We start from the raw sequence: 23,088 nt of genomic DNA on the forward strand, positions 1-23,088 counted from the left end.
AAGCAACAAGCCACAACAAGCAACAAGTTATAAGCCAGAAACTAGCCAAAAAGCAACTCACAATCCAATTCAGCCAAAAACAAGCCCAATTTCTGCATTTTTTGCACGGGTTTGGCATGTCTGATTATGACCTTTTAGCAGTTCTGATCTTTTAATGCAATTGATTTATCTTTGGAAATCAATAGACCATAAAGGCATAATTTCAATCAATGCTAACTGGCAGAGGGATCTCCCCCCATACTGTAACTCACGTCAGTCCTGTCACAGTCATTGCCTCAACACATTGTTGTCAGAATATATATCGCATAGGTGTCATGTTAGGCATCTTATATAAACTGATAACATGCTGGTTCTGAAATTCATTGTGTGATGTATGTACCGGTTGTGTGCAAAGAGATATAGATGTGTGCTGGAAATATGTTCTTAAAATGTGTTTGGGAGGCAGAGCATGAATCCAGCCTGCCCTAGACAAAGGAATGTGAATTTACCTGTCCGGATTGCTTGCTTATAGGCAGAGAATAATGGCAGTACATTTACATACACGGTAAACAAAGCCATCAAGCTAAACAAGTTGGGGAGAAGACAGTTTAACAGTCATGCCAGGAGACTGAAACTTCACCCCAGTAAGCCCTTCTGGGGCTTAAAACAAAGACAATAGACTTTAGGTAACAAAAAGGGAGAAAAAAATGCATGTTATTTATCCTTCATCTAGGGGACGATATAGTACAGCACCCTTTGAGCCAGGGGCAGCTCTGCCAATTTTGCCGCCGAATTGCCGCCGCAGAGGGAAGAGCAGAGGAGCTGCCGATGAATTGTCGCCGCAGGACAGGGACTATCGCCCCATTTTAAATGCCATCCCAAGCACCTGCTTGGAAAGCTCGTGCCTGGAGCCAGCCCTGCTTTGAGCCTATGAAAAGCTAGATTCTCTTGGCCTGGCCAGCAAGAGTTGCTGGAGACTTGAGAAACCTGCTTAGACAAAGATGGTAACTTGCAGCAATTAAGTGAGTTTTGTTTGTAATCATACTTGTCTCTTTTTTTCTTGGTCAGTATCACTTAAAATCTCTGTTCTTTATTAATAAATTTATACTTTTATTACAGAATCACCTCAGTGCTGTGTATTAAACTGGTGGATGAGTCCTCTGCTATCCTAACAGATTGGTGTGTACTCTGTCTCTTTGAAAGCAGTGAACTTAATCATTTCTCTGAGTGTCCAGTGAGGGGGGCTAGACATTGCAGATGACATATCTCTGGGGTACTCAGGAACTGGGGTTCACTCACTGATACCTGCCAAGTGAGTGTTGGACATTCAAAGTCCTGAAGAGCTTGCTGGCAAGGCAGACAAGCTGGTGTGTGAGGGAACTGACACACAGCTTAGCAGCCGCAAAGCTCACTTGCTGAAGTGGAGAGGGGTAACACACGGGCACTTAATTGTGGACACCCCAAGCAAGATATGACAATGGGGCATATTGGTACTGTTTCTGTGCCTAAGACAGACTAAATGAAATAAGTATTTCTCAAGACCACTGGGTTGATGAATAATTTTGCTCATTTATATTTTACAATGAAAAAAAGAGTAGCAGATACATTCAGTGGTATGGCAAATGCTTGAGGTATGATTAATCTTCTTCAGTGGTGACACCATATGTAAGCAAAATATAAAAGGCCCCTTTAGTAAAATTGCCCTGTCTGCTGTCACAATAATGGTTTGCTGACTTCACTGCAACCAAACTGCATCCCTAGCCTATAGTACATTTATAACACTGTAATAAAACCTGTCCATGAGATGTATTATCAACAGATATTTGATGGCACATGTGCTTTAGGCATCACAAAAAATACACGCTGAATACTCAGACTATATGTTAGAATTCTGATGCCAGTGGCTGGAAGGCTAGAGTAGATACTGTATCGAAGTTGTAAGTTTGATCATCTTAAAATTTCAGGTGGACCAAGGCTCCTTTGAAGTGATGCCAAGACAGAAAGAAACAAGAGGCAGGAGAGAAACTACTGAGCTGGCTACTTTGCTGGAATTAGATATATGACTGACTGCTGCTGAGAAGAACTTAGAGATCAGTGTCGTAGCTCAGCTGGCAATAAAGATACCGCTGCTATAGACAAGATGACAAGCAAAAGAAGAGTAGATTGAAAAAAAATGGCTATTTAGAAATGTGTAATAAAAGATCCCTTTTAAATGGTTAGAGTACATACATATCGATGTACACTACTGTGCAAGATTACAGAGTAACATTTATGGTCTGTTAAACACCACAAGGACATTTGCATGGTGAATGGTAAGCAGATGCCATTGTTTTCCTAGAAAACAATAGCAGCTGGAAAGACTTACTACTCCCCTGCTTTGGAAACGTAATGGCATTCATTAGCTCCTGAAAATGCAAAAATGAGTGCTTGTCGCCCCCTGTATTTCCAGTTCAATAGTAATCGCCTGATGCCATGTGTAGTATTAATGAAGGATAAATGGTTTGCCAGCTGTGGCACACATGCCAGTAATGTTGTACCTGTAACAATGACTGAACTCTCACTAACTTGGAAGAGGATTAAATATTTTGTTGCACAGACCAATGATCTGCTCTGATAGGCCAAGTTCTGTGTGTAGTAAATACACTTACTGAATTCCTTAGCCAAGCTGGAGTGCCATGTACAAGAGAACAGGTGCAGGACACAAAGGTTCTAGTTTTCCGTTATTTTTAGATTACCCTTAATAATTATATAAAATAATTCAAAAACTAGTTCTGCTCCCCTCCCCCCCGGGATAATAGGAAAAGGAATAGCATAGGCTGTGATCTTATAAACACACTGTGATGGTCTTTACTAACGGGGAGTGTTGTTTAGTGGTCAGGGATCAGGCACTTCAACATGGAGAGCGAGGTTTTGGTAGGGGAGCCCGGGCTCTCCTACCTCACCAGGCTCTGGGCCAGGGCCCCGTGTGGGTGACACAACAGTCTGACACCCAGGAGCACCTTAAGGCTGCCCTCCCTGGGCCACTTCCTACCTCCTTCCTGTTGTCCAAAGTTTGTAGTCTATTACAGGAGGCTGTGAAGGGTGGCTGTTCACCACCTGGCACCTCTTTGCAGGTGAGGATGGTGATAGTTCTCTCCCTCTTGAAGCAGTGGCTGCCTCCTCTTGTGCCTCGGCCCTCCTGCCAGGTCAGTTCCAGTCTCTCTCCTTCAAGGGGTAGCCCATAAACAAAACATGGGGAATCAAAACAACTAGGTTAGTATGAGAGAGTGGGAGATTCCTCTTTCTCCACGTATAAACAGAAGCAGGGTCCTCCCTTCCCTCAGCCCTTCGAGGGAAGACATCCTGCCTTCTCCAGGAGCTATAAGGTAGAGGTCCTTTCTCTTCCCTGGTCTGCCCCCAAGTGAGCTGGTCTGCTCCTTTTTAACTCCTCCAGTTTGTGCACCTCTCACAGGTGTGGTGGGGCTGGCTGAGCCCAGAGAGCTCCTTAACCCTTTATTGCCCAGTGTGTGGTTTGTATACCCTCGCGCGCACACACACACAGCTTTGAGTTCAGTGGCAGTACTTATGTAAAAATAAGCATGTGAGTGTTTGCATTTTGTTTTACTTACATATGGTATTACCAGTGAGGGTTAATCATAACAGAAGCAAACTTGCCATAGCTGAAGCAAATGTATCTTCTACTTTTTTTACCTTTAGAGTGATGTCCTTGAAAGTAGACTATCTAGTTAACTCTAAAGGTCAGTTCAGGTTGCTACAGCTAGGAAATCTGAGCTTTAGTTTCAGTCTTCCAGAGATTCTTCAGATGCAATGCCATGCACATATTGGCACATTAGCAAGAGACAGCTGAAAAATGTCTTACAGAATTCGAGATCTGCAGGTTTTGCTCATATTGATCTTTTTATAAATCTTTACAAATATGCATATTTTAGGAATATCTGCTGCTGACCTGTGATGAAAACAGAGTGAACTGGGTGCTTCCCCACCACAAATACAGAACTGAATGTAATGTGTAACTGAAACCAGCAACAAAGGAGACTGGTTGCAGCATAGGATAAAACTAATAGCTTTGTCTAAGTGCACATTTTACAAAAAAACCCACACACACCAAACCACTTTCTCTTCTCCAATTCCCATGTTTCATTTGGCAATTTTAAAGCCAAGTAATATTTTTCTGAGTGACTGCAGTGTTCTAAGAGAAAAATATGTCCATGTTGCATATTTAGAAGAGATATGGGTAGATAATGTCAAACCCGCCAGCCTTCTCTTTCATATACAACTGCAGTCCCAGTTTTTAGTACTACCCCCTCACCCCAGTTTTTTCCTTTACATTTTCTGTTCAGGCAAAGCAACATGCTGAAACTGTTTAGTGGATGTTTGTTAATATTGTGATTTTCAGCATGTTTATCAACATTTAAGGGACAGGATGTTGCAACTGACTCAAAACACTCATTAAACTTTTTGCAGAGGGACTGGATGGGCTCCATTCCTGTGCAAATTAAATCAAGTGGAGATGAAATATAGGAGAACTGTCTCAGACTCCTGTTACATCACATGGCACCATACTGTCTGACATTGCAGTATGTAGGGAGTGCTGGACAAATGGAAGACTGGTAGCTCCTGACCCATGCACATGAGGGAGGCATAAGAAGCCATTCCCCTATAGCCCATTGCTCATCCACGTGCTCAACAGGGATGCAGGTACTGCTTCCTTGATGTGCCCTCAGGAGCAGAGCACTATCACACTAAAGAGGGGCAGAAAGGGGAAAGGAGGAGAAAGGCCATGTATAGTACAGTGTGCATATTGCCCTCACTTAGACACAATTCCTTCCAGTACTGCCACTAGAGTGGCATGATTCTGAACCATTCCCTACCTTGTGCTTTTCCTAAAATGACTAATATATCCATGCTTCCATATCACACTGATTATCTTTGATGCCTTCCCTTACGTAATAATTGTCATGTTCATGGCATACAAACAGAGAAAGCATGTTTTTTTATAATCTTTTTAGAAGGTGGCAACATAACACTATTTTCATTCTTAGAATTCAGAATAACACAGTCACCAGAAATAGAGAGAGATAAAGCAGGCTGCTCCCAAATAGAGAGAGGCCCAATCCACCCCACCTTGTTCTAGGCTGGCTTTTTCCAGACTGATTGCTGCTCTCCAGATTGCACACTTCAATAGAGTACCCCAGCCTGAAAGTAGGACCAGGAAACTGCCCCCACACTCACATACTCTTCAAGTGATAGCTGAAATTCCAATACATTCCTCAATATACAATAATGATACTCCAGTGGAAGGCGCAATAGAAATACAAAGTATCTCAAAGAACTTTACACATATGAGATTGCCAGTGCTTTAGGACAGGTACCACAACCTTGTTCTATGTTTGTACACTGCCTTAGTATAATGGTGTCTTGGTCCATGATGGTCTCCTATTGCAACCACAATAATGAAATGAATCAAGCTCCACAACAACTCTACAAAGTATTTTTATTTTGCTGGTGGAGAAATGGAGGCAGGGAGGGCTTAAGTGATTTGCCTACGCTCACACAGAAACTGTATTGCAGAGCCAAGAATAGAATCCACTTCCCTCACTCTGAACCCACAGCCATCACCACTTATTCTGCACATAGATTAAGGACAATAGTGCCATTTAGTTTTCTAAAATGTTAACTTTTACTGTCTTCTGGACTACTCTGTCACAATAGTTCAAGATAGGTGGGGTAGGAAGAAAAGCCAATGGACAAGCATCTCGCAAACTTAGATGTTATTAAACACAGGTTATATTTATTTAAGTTCAAACCAGTGGGGCACGGAAGAAAAAGTTTCCCCCCTTCCCTGTTGCCAACATCTAGATGCTCTTTGCTTATTAGGAGAGTCACTAGGGCTCCCTTTGCAGGTAGGAATGGAGTCTCTAGGAAGGCTCCTAAAGGACACTAAGTCCCATACATTTCAGAATGCTGTCCTGGGGGAATTATTAGGGCTCTATGACAGGGGTACATGGCTTGTTCTCTCCAATCAGAGTGCCTGGATTGTTCCTCACCCAACAAACAGAACATCTTCCTGGGTTTAGCAGTTAAAAGCACTTTACACCTTCATCACAGCACTCTCACTAGCAGCCAGATATTTGACTGATAAAGCCAACCGGTGTTAGATAATATGATTTCAAGACCTTGGATGTAACAGCATCCTATTCAGCATTAGGGAGACAGAGGGATATTTCCACTGAAGTTAGTGGGAGCTTTACCATTGGCTTCAACAGCATCAGGATAGCAGGATCTGGACCTTAAACATGAGCTCTAGACTGAGTAAATAACTAAAGTGAATGTTGAAAAGCAAGACATTTAACAAAATAAATGCTGTTAAATTCTGGATCCAGATGGGAGAGATTGTTCTGCCTTCATAATGAAAGCCCCTCCCCCACCCCCCAGTCTATGCACCAGTAAAATGATTGTCCTGTATTACTGTGGAAACTCACAATTCACGTTTCAGTAATAAATGGACTATTCCTCCCACTGCAAACTGTACACTTGGATGGTTTTGATGCTGGAGCTATTCCCAGTTTTGGAAATGTTTGCCAGATTTGACCTTTATATTTGTGGTTATGCTTATACAGACATTACTCCTGGTTTGGAGAGATAATTTTACTGGTGACCTATGGAACAGTCATAAATGGTTTCAGAATAAATACTTTTAACTGCCTTTTCCTCCCACACTCACTGTGTGAACCAGTAACATTGAATATAGTCTTAATTTTAGGTCCTGCTTATCTTTACAATAGCTTCATTTGCATGCACACCCAACTTCCTGCTGCAGTGAGAAAACCCTCAGAGGTTCAGCTGTTGCTGTAAATCTCACTTGTCAGTGACACATTTTCTGTTATGCTGGAGCCTATTTTAAGCTCACCTGTTTTGGCTGCTATCCATAGCAGGTCCACAGTTAACATTTTTTTAGTATCTTCTCTAAAGTAAAAATGGCAACAAGCTCCCAGAGTAGTGTCTGCTTACGCTGCACAGCTCCTAATACTATATAGCACTTGTAATACTGAAACTTTTGCCATGTTTCCTTTGCCATGTGTGACGCCTGAAAGGCATCAGGGAATTGTCGAAAAGAGAGACACTCTGGGCCTGAGCGTGACAACCTTACACACTTTAATGAGCTGAGCTGACTCACACAAGGAGTCCCTTGAGAAATGGCTCATCAACACAAGTCAGATTCCACACACAGGCCCTTCTGATCAACATTTGTTGGCTGAAATATGGAATTATCACCACCTGCAAGGAGACGCTGAGGGTAGCTCAGTCCATGGAGGTTGCTATTTGGCCTCGCTTGGTTCCTTTCAACTAAGCTATCCCCTAGTAGCATCCCATTTTATTTCCTACTGCAGTTCAGTGTGATGCCCCAGGTCTTGAACCAAGGCCTATGAGTTTTCCAGACAGCCACCACATCCTCACCTCTGCCCAGGTCAGTGTCTGCTGAAACCTAGTGGGCCAAGCAACTAGTAGGACTAGAGCCTCAGCCAAAGCAGCCTCCACAGGAGCCCTGATTGGAAGATTGCCTAGGCTCCATTGATTGGTCCAGCCACACTGTTTAAGCCAGAAGGAGGCACTGAAAGTTGTCTGAGCAACACCCTGATTTCCTGTCGTGGCTCCATTGGACCCTGCTTGTGCTGCTTCCTGCACCCAAGCCTGTTCTTGATTTCTGCTCTGCTCCTGGCTCCCACCTCACCCCTGCCTTTGCTCCTGTTCCATGCTTGATCCTTGCTTCTCCTCCAGTTCCTGCCCTTACCTCGCTTCCACCATTAGTTACCAGTCCTGTTTCCAACTTCTGACTCTGACTCTGGCTTGACCTTTGGCTCTGGCATTTGATATCTGGCTCAGCTCTGACCCTCAGTCTGATCCTTGGCTCCAATAATTGGCACTTGACTCTAGTGCTGACCCTTGGCTTCATTCCCCAACCTGGATGGCTGCTGTGCCCACTAGACATGACTCCTGCTCTGACTACTAGGCCAGACTGCCTACATCCTAGTCCATAACACTCAGACACAGAAGGCAGACATGGTAACTAGGGAGTCTCATAAACATATTGTTTGCTCCTTGCCCTATTCATTGTGCAGTGTAGCTGTATGCTGTTCAACAGCTACTGGGTCCCACCCTCAAGATGGCACCATTTCAGTGACAGAAGTGTCTTTAACCCAATCCCACCAGCTGGTCTGTGTAGGTACAAGGGTCTGCCTATGCAGAACAGTTTGCAGGATCTGAATCAAAGTTTATTCATCAGTTTTTTCTAGGTCTGGTAACATTTTGCTAAAATGTGCGTTCTCAGAGTAAGGCTCAATCAATCATTATTATTATAGTAGTTTTATACCAAAGCACTTTACAAAGATTACTTAAGACTCACAAAATACCAGTGAGGTAGGTAAGTGATATTATTCCCATTTTGCAGATAGGGAAGTTGAGGCACAACGAAATTAAATGATTGTGTAAGGCGATATAGGCAGTTAGTGTCACAACTAGCAACTAGAACCTGATATCTCTTTGTGACATTTAGAGGGTTTCCCATCACTGGAGTATTGAGGCACCAGCTCCCTGTCCTCATCTCTAACCACTGGCAAACAATCCCTCCATTACGGTTATTGTTCACTGTGAGGATTTCAAATTGCACGTTGGGAATTTTGCCCGCTTGATGTAGTATCTACCTTTCATAAATTCATTTAAAAAGCCCCGGAAAAAACACAGCTTCCAACTGACAAGTGTTTGGCTCAGGCAGTTTATATCCATTTAAATATCACAACTAAAGTTCCTATGCAACTTTAAGTTAAGCTTTGATGTTTTTCCCAGTTTTCTCAGCAGCCATCACTTTTAATCGATTCCTGCAAAATAATCTCAAAATGAATTTAAAGGAATTATAAAGGAACCAAGGTGGCTCTGGTCTCCTGAACCCACCCTCTTCAGAGCCAGCTCCCCACTTCTCTCTAACACAGCTGGGTCAGCGCCTCAGCTGGTCTAAAATCTGTATAGCTCTATTGACCGCACTGACTTATATGAGCTGATGGTCTGGCCCTTTGTTTGGCAGGTCTCACTCCAATCCAGAATCCTGATTTAAATCAGTTCAATTTCCTTTCTCCCATTCCATTTTGTTTTGTCAGAGTTTGTATTTGGCTGAGGGGTTGGGGTTTTTTTTGGGGGGGAGGGGGGAGATGACTACTTGGGGGTAAGGGGTAAAGCGGAGAACAATAAGTGAACAGAAATAACCTCACTGTGTAGGTATTCTCAGCTGTTTTATTCCTCAAACAAACAAAACAAACCTACAGACGCCTTCAAAGCCCAGATTCTTTCAAACCCTTTTGCCTCCCCTTCTTCTCCCACCTTGAACAAGAATTAATTGTTCATGTAAAAATCACAGCCCTGATTTACCACATGGGGCCCTTCCTCTGGATTCACACTCCATGTTATACTTCTCCAGGAACAACATCATCTAAAATGCACATGGAACCATAGGTACAAAACCTGGCAAGGAAGAACAGAATAATGGAGAAGATCACCAGCCTAAGGAAAACACAGATAAAACTTCACAGCCACATATTCACAGGGAAACCAATATCCTCTCAATATGGCAGGTAATTATTAACAAAGAAGGAGGCTATTTGCAGTGGTGCCATTTACCATTACCAATTCAATCACGTAAGCAAACTGAAAGGCACAATCCTGACCCATACCCTTACATAGCAGTACAACTTTCCATAATCAAAATATTGTTTCTTCCTTTCTCAGACATAGTTTACTCACCCACACAGCTTCATAGAGATATGCAATCAGGGTCCTCCCTGTGGTCTGAGCACAGATATGGCAGCCAGGAACTTCTTAGTTATGATTCCTGGTACCATCTCCATCCACAGACTTGGGTAAGTCATTTAACTGCTTTGTCCCCATTTTCACACCTGTCAAACGAGGACAGTGATAGTTACTGCACCTACTCTACAGGGTGTAGCAAGGCTTAATGAGCATAAAGCACTGCAGATGAAAAGCACTCTAAGTGGTAAGTATTATTATATAACGAGCTAAGGCAACTGGTTTTTAATAGGAAAATGTAGAGCACTTCCCTGAAATCACGCTTTACTTCTCCAAGACATTTCTTTTGAGAGGCAAAACCACAATTCCCCCTACCCAGTAGGGACTCAATCGCATCCTGCAACAGAGAAGAGACAGTAAAACACATTGGTGGGAAAGCATCACCAAAAAGGTCAGACAATGTATTTAGTGAGACACAGCACCCAGGAAAACTGCAATCTGGTTGCCCTGCCTTGGGGCTTATTATCACATGATGATTTGAGAGACAGAAGTGGAGGAAAGGTCTGTGTACAGACAAACAGATAAATTGCCAATGAAGTTATGGCAGGCAGAGGAAATTAAAATAAAATAACCCTGTCCTGCAGCAGCTATCATCAGTTTTGGGGAATACAAATTGTTCTTGGATACTCTCTCTCTCCAAGCGGAAAGGGCATAAAATAGATAGAAACATAAACGAGAGGGGAAGAGTCAGAAATATTTGTGTAAATCCAGCAGCACTTGGGAGTCCACGCATCCTGGGGGCCATGCAGGAGCTACTGTTGATGTAGGAGTGACTCAGGCTCCAAAAGCCAACTCTTTTTGGCCCTGATTCGGCAAAGCACTTAGGTAGGTGCTTAAGTTTCATCAACTTCAATGAGACTTTAACGCATGTGCTTAAAATTAAACGAAGGCCTTGCCCATCTGCCTGCTAGCTGATGTTGGAAGCACTGCATACAGAAGGCAGCCACCCTCCCAAGGCAATAAATGGTTGGCAAGAGGATACTGCTACCAGTTAAAGTGAGCAGTGCCACCAGAGATGATAGTAAGGATGTCACCATGCCTCCACAGGTCACAACTGAGAATACCAAATTCAGGACAAGCTGCTGGGAAAAAGGGCAGACAAACCCCAAAAACTGGTGGTTATTCTTCTATGAGATATACTAAACCAGCAACAAAATTAAACTTCTGTCCCACCACACTGGCTAACAAGAAGTCAGAAATGCTGCCTCCTTAGGTATTCCAGTCCTTGATTCAACACCCAGACACTAGACTTAATGATGAGTGATTATTTAAAACCAATTTAATCAAACAAAAGGTTCTTCTGATCCCAAAGGACCAGCCACATACCCAGGTCAATATATAACTCAGATCTTACCCAATAATCACAATGTTGCCAATCCTTTAGTATGGAAAATCTAAAGGTTTATTTATAAAAAGAAAAAAAAACAGTGAGAGTTAAAATTGGTTAAGGAATCAAATACATACAACAATTGCAAAGTTCTTGGGTCAGGCTTGTAACAGTGACAGAATAAAGTCAAGTCTCTGGTTACTTCAAAATCATTGGAAGCCCTCAGTCCTTTGGTTAGAATGCTCCCATTAGTATAAATCTATAGTCCAGAGGTTTGAGCAGGAAAGAGGCAAAATGGAGCTGTTCCCAGGGCCTTTTATAGCCTCTGCCAAGAGAAGGGAAACCCATTGTTCTCACTGTGGAAAGTTAAAGGGAACAAGATGGTTTTTGGAGTCACATGGGCAAGTCACATGTCCATGCATGCTTCACTTAGTCATGGTAGAAGCCATCACCCATATTCTAGTTAGGAGGTTCACAGGCAAGTCCACCAGGTGTGGATGGGTGTGTTCCATGATCCATTGTGAGTTAAGTGTTCTGTGAACAGCCATTTACTTTGAACAATCCCTCAAGATGTGCAGGCTAAATACCTTGTGGGTGTTACCACATGAGCAAACATTTGAAATACAGGTACACAGTATTCATAAATTCAGATACAAAAATGATACATGTATACAAAATAGCATAATCATATTCAGCAAACCATAACTTTTCTATTGACACCTTGCTTGACATACTTTGTATGAGATTTGTTGCAATTATGGAATAGTGGCAGCAACAATGATCTACATGGTCATATTTTAATCAGATTACATCACAAAGGAGAGGGGAAGAGAGGGTCATCAAGGATTCAGGGGTTGGAGGAGGTGGAGAGGGAAGTGAGACATTGGGGACAGGCATAGAGGATAAGGTGAGGACGGTGTGGGTTGAGAAGAACATTTTCAGCATGTGACAAAAGAGGCAGGAGGACATGGGGAAGGGGAGACCCCAATGAATTTGTTCTTTGAAGCACATCTGAACACAGTTACACCCCTTGTATGAAAGCTGAGCAAGGAATAATATTGCATGAGAGAGAGAGTTGTAATGGCGCCATCTCACTTACTCACATTAGTTTCTTTTCTTGTTAGAGGAGCCCTTTAAACTGAGGGTTGTGAGGAGAGCTCATTAATACAACATAACTGACATATATGGTGCAGAAATGGCTTGGAAATGAAGAGGGATTACATCAAAAAGGGCATTCAGTGCAACTGCTAATGCATTACCATTGCTGAAGTTCTGAACCAAGGCATACTATAGCTATCCAAATATATTTGTATCATCTGCCTATCATCAGATAACTCTTTCAGCTCTGTCAGAAAGGGACAATGGGGAGGCCTTTAATCTCTAAATGCATGTGGTCCTTGTTTTCAAAAGTAATGCAGATCTCTAGCATAATTTTGCAGATCATTCTACACCATATTTTCCCCCATTTAATCATTTGCACAATGATATTCAACTTTCTTTGGGTATGTTAGAGGGTGGAGATGTGCCATTGTATTTAACTTAATGGTTGGAGTAAACATAATAATTACTAGAACTGGTAGGAAAGTGGGCTTTTCCCTCTAAATTAAAAAAAAAAAGTATAAGTTTTCTACAGAAAATTTTGATTATTTGGCAAAAATTTAAATGCTGAAATATTTTAGTCAAAACCCAAAATATTCTGATTCAGAAGTGTTACCCTGTGCCTCATGGAAGCTGTAGTTTGGGTGCCTTGCGCTTCCATTCTCTTGTATAGGCTGGGCTCCCTGGTTGGACTACATCTCCCAAATGGCACTTGGTCTCACCTCTTGGAGAAGGGAGGCAGTTCATTATAAAATAAAAATATTTTGATTTTGGGGCATTCTTTTTTTTGAAAAATTACATTTCTTTGAAACACCAATTTTCCAGTGAAAAAACAATTTTAAAAACAGAAATTTTTCAGCCAGCCCTAATAATTAGTTATATAGGCCTCGACCCTGCAAAGACCCATGCACTCACTTTACTTTATACATGTGAAGAGACCCAATTCAGTGGGATTACTCGTAGTCATAGTAAAGGCTATATTTTAGTCACAGGTATTTTTAGTAAAAGTCATGGACAGGTCACAGGCAGTAAACAAAAATTTACACATCCATGACCTGTCCCTGATTTGTACTATATAGCCCTGACTCAATCCATGACCCTGGGGCTGGGGGGCCACGGGTGCTCTGGGAATGGTGGTCTGGGGGCGTCACAGGTGCTGTGGGCGTGGCCCGGGACCCCCGCTGGTGCCGGGGGCAGGGTTGGCAGGCTCCCTACCCGGCTCCGACTGGCATGTCCCTGCAGTTCCTAGGGGGAGGGAAAGCCAGGGGAGCTGTGTGTGCTGCTCCTGCCGCAAGCACTGGCTCTGCAGCTCCCATTAGCTAGAAACTGCAGCCAATGGGAGCTGCAGGGGCAGTGCCTGCAAGAAGGACAGCACACAGAGCCCCCTGGTCCCTCCGCAGGGACATGCCAGCTGCTTCTGGGGAGCCCCCCCAGGTAAGCGCTGCCTCATACCCCAACCCCCTGACCCAGCCCTGAGCACCCTCCCACACCCTAACTGCTGCTGGCCCAGGGGCTGCCTGCCTGTTCAGACAGCCCCTGTGCGAGCCTCACCGGCTGCTGCAAAAGTCATGGAAAGTGAAGGAATCCGTGACATCTGTGACAGACACTCAGCCTTACTCTCACTTCATAAAATTAAACATGTGCACAAGCCCTGGAGAACCTCGGAACACTTTAGAAAGGAAGTTAGGCATCATTATTCTCATTTCACAGATAAAGAAAATAAGCCCCGGGTGCTCAAGCAATATGCTCAAGTTAGTGGGGAAAAAACAGGAAGAGAACCCAGCTCTTCTGACATTCAGCCCAGTGCCTTATTCACAGGACCACACTGCCTCTAGAGTGGGTATTAGATGCATTTTTACATGTCACACTGGTTTCATTCAGTAGAAAGGGGTAGCTGTTTTTGGAAGAATGGTTATTTCTAACAAATAGGGTGACCAGATGTCCCAATTTTATAGGGACAGTCCAAATATTTAGGGCTTTGTCTTATATAGGCACCTATTACCCCCCACCCCCATCCCGATTTTTCACACTTGCTGTCTGGTCACCCTTCTAACAAATAAATGGCCTTCCTTGTCCTAGTTTCTCTTTTCTAATTATACAGAACTGTTCTAGAGATAAATACAACATCTTCTTTATAAAAAGAAAGAAAAATAAATTCACATCATCCATAATGAAAACTGCTATTGTCTACACAGATCTTCTATAAATGCAATCATTATCATCAGAACAATACATTAACACTGAAAAGTGAGTGTCTCCAAATCCCCTTTCGGGTCCCTTGTGCATTGCTCATTTTCTTTCAGCTTTTCTGTGCCACTCTGATCATTTGACAGCTACCTCCTATCCTCTGCTTCTCAGCTCTGAGATTTGCCCTATTTTTACTGATGATGGGAAAACCTCTAAAGGTTTTCTACAGATAAGCACCCCCCGGGTAGGAGGGAAGACCGAGATGGAAATCTCATAAGACCCAGCTGTTTCATTAGATTTCTGGTATCTTTGACTTCCAGTCAAAATGGAAGTACAACAAGAACCACCTTCTGGTGATAAGCTGGAAACAGGAAGTGAGGAAGTGTGCAAAATAGTCCGCCCAACATCGCCAAACCCTAGTGATGGATTCATTCAAGTTCAGTTCAGATTTAGGATTAAGGTTTTGCTACCAGAAGAACTTAGCTAAACTATTCTCCACCCTGTAACTTTCACCAAGCATACTCCTGGGTCCTGTCTTTACTAGGGATGTGTTTGAAAAGTTACCCACTATTGTTAACACACCAGTTGTTCAGCTGAACCAGCGCTATAACATTGGAGCATAGCGTAGCTGGCCTTTATCAACACCGTGTCAGTTAGTTTGCTGAAAGTAGGTCTAATCAACACAATACTGAAAATGTTGTTTGCAGCTTGTGAGCTGTCTATCGTAGAGTTCCAACTTTGCTAACACAGGTTCAGCTAAACTGGTGTTAACAATGGTGGGAAAGATTTCAAAAACTCCCCTTGTGTAGACAAGACCTTAAGCTTGATCCTGAGAGTTGTTGAGAACCCACATCTCCCACTGAAGTTGAGGTAAAGTACACGTGTTCAGCACGATTGCGTCCTTAGTTGTATCAAGGAGGGCTGCAAGCCAATAATGTCTGATCTTGACTTCCTTGTGCACCTAGACTCCCACTGTAAGTAATGGAACCTGTGAGTGTATGGACTGTAAGATCAGGCCCAGCCAGCAGAATATAAAAATTACCTGCCCCTGTAAAAGCAATCCAGACACTCTGGCGGGGAGGGGGAACCCTGCATTTTTCTTCATTTTCATCAGGATTTGACACTGAGGATAAAATTATTTTTGGATTGGCCACCTCACTGTTCTGGACACTGTACAGGGTGCACAGAAATGTGGTCCCTGACTCATGCATAATATTACTGAACATCATACTCTTATTTTAGATTGTGTTGACCCAGACATATAGACTGATGCCTTATACTGACCGATTGTTGAGGCTGAACTAAAAGGCGCTGTAGAATACTGCTTGAAAACATTTTTTCATTAAACTAATATCACCAAGCTATGTGCCAAGAAAGTGTATCTGCAGAGCCCTGTGTGTCTGCTGCACAATCAATACAGCACAATGAGCAGAGTCAGCATTTGCTCTGGTTATGGACAGTTTTTCCATCCAGGAAAGGCATATAGAGTCTATAATAGATAGTAAGCACTTCCAGGCAGGAACTGTCTTTATTGGTGCTTACTAAATAATAATACTGTGCTAGGTGATATTATCAGGATAATTTCAGCTGCAAATGGAAGGGTCAACTCAATGCAAAGTGAATCTGTGAAAATGGTGGCATGAGATCCCACGCTTGTCTCCCAAGTAGCTCCTGCTCACTCGGCCTACAAGTAAATCTTCTTCCAATTGCCAGTCCTGCAAACTCAGCCTGTGAACTGAAAGTCAAACTGGGTTGTTTTCTTCTCACACATTGTGCAGGCCATGTTTGGCCTCTGCTAAACTTGGCTTAGGGTGAATAGACTTCCCAGTACCACAGTAAGTTAGAGTGAAACCAGGTGTTTTCATGAATATGCTTGGATGTGTGGTCATCTCCTCCCTCTCAGGCCAAGTGGAAGCAGGGAGCAGTGTGCCCAGGAGCCGCTGCTTCTGTAGCATAGGAGGGGAAATGGAATGCCCAGGAGTAGAGGGGGAAGGGATTTTTAACAAATTGGATTTGTGCCCTCTGGCGATATATAAAGACAATGAAAGAATTATTACTAAAAAGCTTTTTTCTGCTTGATTTTTAATTACAGAAACATCATGGATTTTCTCTGGTCACACCTGGTTTACCTAAAGAGCCTCAAGAAGTCTCAGCTATAGACTGGGAGCTATTTTACCCCTTAGCTGCAGGGGTAGGACTATTGCATTTTTAACAAAGGTTTCCCTTTCTTCCAAATGTTGTAAAGCATTGGAGCTTAATAGGTGCTAACCAAAACCAAAATGTTTTAAACAGTCCAACTAAAAATCCCATCTGTTCTCAATTACTCAGATTTCATCTCTTGTCATGTCATAATTTCTACAAAGAATTACTGGGCAGACAAAACCCTATCACCTAATCGGAAAAAAAGCAGAATTTTTTTTTATAAGGAGAAAACAACAGCCTTTGAGCTCTCTTCATACATCATAAAGAAGCAAAAGTGAGCATACAACCATTTTAACTCCTCTGCAGGTCGCCTTTAGTAGTCGGTTTAGTTCTAAAAGCCAAAGCAGTAATCTTCTCCCTCCAAGTTAGAGGATGGATTTCCATATTCCTACTTGTCAGCATATCCCATCCTCCTTTTCAGTGCAACACTGGAGTCCCTCAGCAAATCTTTGGGTTGTCAGTTCACTGACATTTCCTGAGTTTATTCTTAAGAATGACCATACTGGGTCAGAGTAGCAGCCATGTTAGTCTATTTCCGTAAAAAGAAAAGGAGTACTTGTGGCACCTTAGAGACTAACAAATAAATTTGTCTCTAAGGTGCCACAAGTACTCCTTTTCTTCATACTGGGTCAGACCAATGGTCCATCTAGCCCAGTATCCTGTCTTCTGACAGTAGCCAATGACAGTGCTTCAGAGGGAATGAACAGAACAAGTAATCATCAAGTGATCCATCCAGTCACCCATTCCCAGCTTCCGGCAAACAGAGGCAAGGACACCATCCCTTAGACTTGTGAAATGTGCTCATCACCTGCTCTGTGTGCAGGTATGGCGAATAAGGTAGACATAATTAGACTACACATAAATTAGCCTTACTTTCTGGCAGACAGCTCCTTAGAAATCCTCCATCATCTTCACCTCAGGCAGAGACTAGTCCTTATGATGGATTCTGAAGGTCAACAAATTCAGGTTCCGTTGAACCAATGGGGAAGTGAGTGCCAACATGGAAGGCCCTGCATTGGGAAGATACAGGCCCAGATGTACTAGACTCCATAGCCATGTCTAAACTAGCAAAACAGTTCAAGTTAGCTAACACATTTTAAAGCAGGACTTTGCACCCCATATAGATGTATCATCGATGGAGTTTACACAGGCAAAAGTGGTGTCTGAAACAGTGTGGTAGCTGATTGGTGGTGGAGAGCCGAGAGTTAACCATGACCAGTTAACTTTTTTTTTTAAGCACAACTTGCCCTGTCTAGGTGCAAAGTCCTATTTAGCATTTTGTTTGTTAAATTGTGTTAGCTAACTTGTTTTAATACACAACCTATTTGTTAGTCTGGACATGGCCTACATTGGGGAGTTCCCTAGGCAGTCTCAGATTTTGGTAATCACCGTTCACAGTGTTCATTATTATTGCTTGGTTTGCAGAAACTGGGGCGTATTACAAATTGTATTTGGCTTGTTTGCAAGCATCAGGCTCCCACATTTACACAAGAATCACATATTCATCAAGTGTCAACCCAGGATGCCTCACTGTGATATTATGTTATAAACCTTCGAGCTATTACTGTTATCTGGACATAAGCATTTAGGCTGGGATTTTCAAAGGCCCCTAAGGCGCCCATCCTATGAACAGTTACGCCTATTCTTAACTTTACTATCATGAGTTATCCCATTGATTTCAGTGTGGACTGCTCACAGTAGCAAAGTTAAGCACTTGCATAACTGTTTGCAGGATCAGGGCATGGGAGAGTCAGGTGCCCAGTTCCTAGGGAATTTCAATGAGATATGAGCACCAATTTCTTTCGGCGCCTTTGAAAATCCCAGGCTTAATATATTACGGACATAAATAAAATAACTGTCCATTACAAGAAAGCTGTGGAAAGGTTCTGGTGGCTCTAGCAGCAGCCACTGACACAGCATAGAACAGACTAATGGTATCAAAGTAGTTTCTTAGGCATTGGCACAATAGTTTGCTGTTAAAGTACATTAACCACCAGAGAAAAGCCCAGGCTCTCCATTGAAATTAAATTGACGTATTGGTTCAGAGATGAATTAGCACTCAGATTTAGAATTAAAAAATAGTCCCATATATTAATGTGGAAGATATTTCCCCTCATCTCAAATAGCTTTATATAATAAGCTCTTATGAGCTTAATAAGACACCCTTGGTTGATAGTTCTGAATCTCCTGTATACAACCTTGAGGAAAATGGGTTGCTTTAATCCTAGATATATCAACTCAACAGGTAAACTTGGAGTTGCCATAGCTCCAGGAGAAGACTGTCTTTTTCTTTGGCAACCATTTTAATACAGGTCCCCTGCTTGTCTTAATTTTTGCTGTACTGTGGAAATGTACTGCTTTAAAATACTTCCCAGTCCCTTCCTGCTCTTAGAAGAATTTAATATCCTCTCAATACATGGGTTTAGCTCCAGTTAGCAGAAAACCAGTGTGTGCAATTGAAGGGCAAATGCACCTCTTAAGAGAAGGGAGGTATTTACAGTATATCTCAGGCTGGAAGCAGACTTGTTGGGGAAATTACAGTCCTGCTGGCAGGCTCCAACTAGGTATTATGCATTGATATAGGGCAGAAATGCAGCCCAAAGCCATGCATCATGCCAAAGCTAGTGCAGTGAGCAGCTTTGGTCACAGGGTTTCCATTTTGTCCTTCCTCCAGTAACAAACATGGACATTAAACAAAAGAATAAAATAAATCTAACTGGAAAAAATGGTTTGCATTTTTAAAGTTTCATGCTCAGTAGATTTGTTCTTTTAAAAGTTTAAACAAATCTCTTGAAGGTAGGTCCTTGCTAACACAAAGGCAGTTCTTTGCCCTTCTAAAAAGTTGTGTAACATTTTACTTTCTGTGCTAGATGTGCTAAAATATCAAAGCAATCCATAACTGGTTAACACTAAAGGGAAATATTCAAGGCTAGTTGGGCTAAAATTAGAGCTAGCTTTGTTCTAAGAGGGTTAGGTACTCACATGTATGTCAGTGTCCTTTCACTCTATCTCAGTGAAATTCACCCCTGTGCAGATGGCCAGCACACGGCTGATGGACAAGTCACACATAAGCCCAATTTAGCCCTCCTAAATTCATGTAGGAAAGGTCCATCAATGTCTATTAGCCAGGATGGGCAGGGATGGTGTCCCTAGCCTCTGTTTGCCAGAAGCTGGGAATGGGTGACCGGGGATGGATCACTTGATGATTACCTGTTCTGTTCATGCCCTCTGGCACACCTGGCATTGGCCACTGTCAGAAGACAGGATACTGGGCTATATGGATATATATATAAACCATTCAATTTTACCTTTATTTTCAATTCATAAGAAACATTTAGAGACAAGTAGATGAGTGCTGTTTTATTTTGAGAACCAGCTTTGCCATACACAAATTAAATTTGACTCCACGGATATTTCAGTGAGGTATTTTAAACCATTTGCTTTATATCCTGTTTACTCAAAACAATACGTTTTGAAAAATATCCCTTAGCCAAGCCAAAATATCACACCCGCCCTCCCAACACTGTGTTCCATCTACTTCCGAGCAGAGTTAATTTTTTACATATACTTATCTCACAGGATAGATCATGCATATGTAAAATCGAATTGCAAAGGTGAATGCTTATAAAATATTGACCCACAACCTCACCCAACACAAGCCAAGAAGGGTGTCTGGCTGAGAGTGTTGCACTTTGAGCTTCACTTGTAGTGATATGCCTTATATTTTCCCACAAGAATATGAGATAAGGCTCGAGCAGCATTTCCCAAACTGTGTTCTGCACGATGTGAATAGGTGTTCCGTGAAAGAATCATAATTTTAAAAAAGGGTCTTTACATTTTTTTAACATTTGGCTTATTTGAAGCGTAGTTTACAACTCTTTTTGAATGACTATAATTTAACATAAAACTCTTCTTCCGGTTATTGACAGATCTTGTATTGAATATCATGGCGTAAAGAGAACGCGGCACGCAAGCATGTTGACGTCTACCCCTTTTGGGCACGTTTCAGTTAATGATGTCGTACCCCTTCCACTCGAGACTGCGCAAACTGCAGCAGTATGCACACATACCGTTCTCTTTACGCCGTGTTGAATATAACATATTCACTCAATACGTTAAAACCTGTGGGTGCGATAAGCACAACTAAACTAGCTTCACTCGAAACAATATAAATATTTGTGACAAGCAAAATTAGACAAAAATCAGTATTTCTAAATATTGCTACTAAACCTAATCACCATGGATTTGTGGCTAAAAGAAGGAACTTTGAAACGAAAAGCAAGTTCTTCTGGTACTCCAACTGTGGCCGAAATAAACAAGCAAAATATTGTGACACTTCAAAGTGAGGATGAACAATCGCAGTCTTTTGTTGCCGAAAAATCTGTTAGTACCAGTGAGTTATCCACAGTGAAAGAATTTCCACCAAAGTATATCAAAAAACAAGAAGCAGGTGTTAAAAGATCGAAACGAAAGTATGATGAAAGTTATTTGTCTTTCGGTTTTACATGTTTGGAAATAAAGATGTTCCTGATGCGCAGTGCGTCGTGTGCAACAAAATACCAGCAAACAGTTCATTGGCTCCTGCTAAAGTTCGTAGGCATTTGGAAACCAAACATGCTGAATACAAATACATAGATATAAGTTTTTTCAAGAGGCAGCGTGACTCACTTGGAAATTGTAAACTTTCGATGATTAAAATTGCTAAAACAGACAACGAAAGTGCAACAGAGGCATCTTATTGAGTAAGTTACTGTATAGCGCTTGCCGGAGAAGCTCACACTATTGGAGAAACACTTATCAAGCCTTGCGCGAAAGATATTGTAACGTGCATGTTGAGCGAGCAGTCTGGTAAAAAAATTGATGCTGAACAGTTGTCAAATAATACTGTTGCATGCCGTATTAAAGATCTTGCTGATGACATAGAAAAAGAGCTACTTTGCTGACTGAAAATTTGCCATGAGTATTCATTGCAGCTAGATGAATCCACTGACGTTTCAGGACTTGCTGGGCTACTAGTATTTGTCCAATATAGATTTAATAATATTATTGAACAGGACCTGCTCTTATGTGAATCTCTGCAAAGCAACATGACTGGGGAAGAAATATTCAACTGCATCAACAATTTTATCAGAAAGCATGAAATTAGTTGGGGAAAATGTATTGATGTATGTACTGACGGTGCTCGGGCAGTGATCAGGAAGATGAAGGGAGCTGTAATGTGAATCATAAGTGTGGCACCAGAAAGCACTAAGAGCCATTGTGTTCTACACAGACAAGCACTTGCTGTTAAAAAAATACCAGCATATCTGAAAATTGTGCTCGATGAAGCAGTACAAATTATCAATTTTGTCAAATCTCGACCACTTGAATCCAGGTTATTTAAGATTTTGTGTGAGGAAATGGGTAGTCAGCACAAAATACTTGTTTTACATACGGAAGTGAGGTGGCTATGCGGAGGAAAAGTGCTTGTGAGGCTTTTTGAGCTTCATAGTGAACAACTGGTATTCTTCACTTCAGATAATTCAGGACAAAAATTTAATGACTGCCTGACTAATTCCTCGTGGCTGATGAGACTTGCATATCCTGCAGATATTTTTGCAAAATTAAATGAAATTAATCTGTCGCTGCAAGGAAAGAATGTGACCACTTTTACTACAATGAATAAAATTTTGTCGTTAAAAAAGAAACTGGAATTCTGGGTTGCTTCCCTACACTACATGAATTTCTGACTGAAATAAATTCTACAGTCCATGAAGAAGTTTCCAGCACCATTTTACAGCACTTATGTGACTTGCAGGCCTCTTTATTAGAATATTTTCCTACAACTACTGATGATAATGCTTGGGTTCAAAATCCGTTTGTAATTACAGCCAAACCAGTTGGCTTTACTGCGCATGATTATGAAAACCTAACTGACTCTGACTTGAAACGAAAGTTTAAGGATCTTCTGCTGGATAATTTTTGGAGCAGCCTAATAGAAGAGTACCCTAATGTGGCTAAACGTGCAGTTCGAGTGCTCCTTCCTTTTGCTACAACTTATTTGCGTGAGATGGGATTTTCATATTATACTGCAACAAAAAACAAATATAGGAATAGACTTGATGCTGCACCTGACATGAGGGATTCAACTTTCCAGCATTATTCCTAATATTAAGCGAATTTGTGATAGAAAAATGCAGAAACACCAATCCCATTAAATCCAAATTTGTATTTCTGTTTATAAAAATAGATTTTCCTAGTAAAAATTTAATTTGTTTGGTGTTTGTGTATATATAAAAACAGGTTAAGTAGAACACTTTTTTTAATTTTGACACTTGCACTTGATTTTTGTACTACTTTATACGTGCTTTCCAGTTAGAAATTGTTAGTTCAAGTTATTTTAAATTTGTATTTTTGCTTTGTTTTATAAAATAAAATATATTTGAGCATAAATAACACAA

General features: G+C 41.7%; 1 pseudogene; it reads left to right on the plus strand.

The window, feature by feature from the left end:
• The first annotated feature begins 20,887 nt into the window (after positions 1 to 20,887).
• Positions 20,888 to 22,845, plus strand: LOC140915206 (zinc finger BED domain-containing protein 5-like; annotated as a pseudogene).
• The last annotated feature ends 243 nt before the right edge of the window (positions 22,846 to 23,088 follow it).

This window comes from Lepidochelys kempii, chromosome 7, assembly GCF_965140265.1.
Source record: "Lepidochelys kempii isolate rLepKem1 chromosome 7, rLepKem1.hap2, whole genome shotgun sequence".
Classification (NCBI taxonomy): Eukaryota; Metazoa; Chordata; order Testudines; family Cheloniidae; genus Lepidochelys; species Lepidochelys kempii.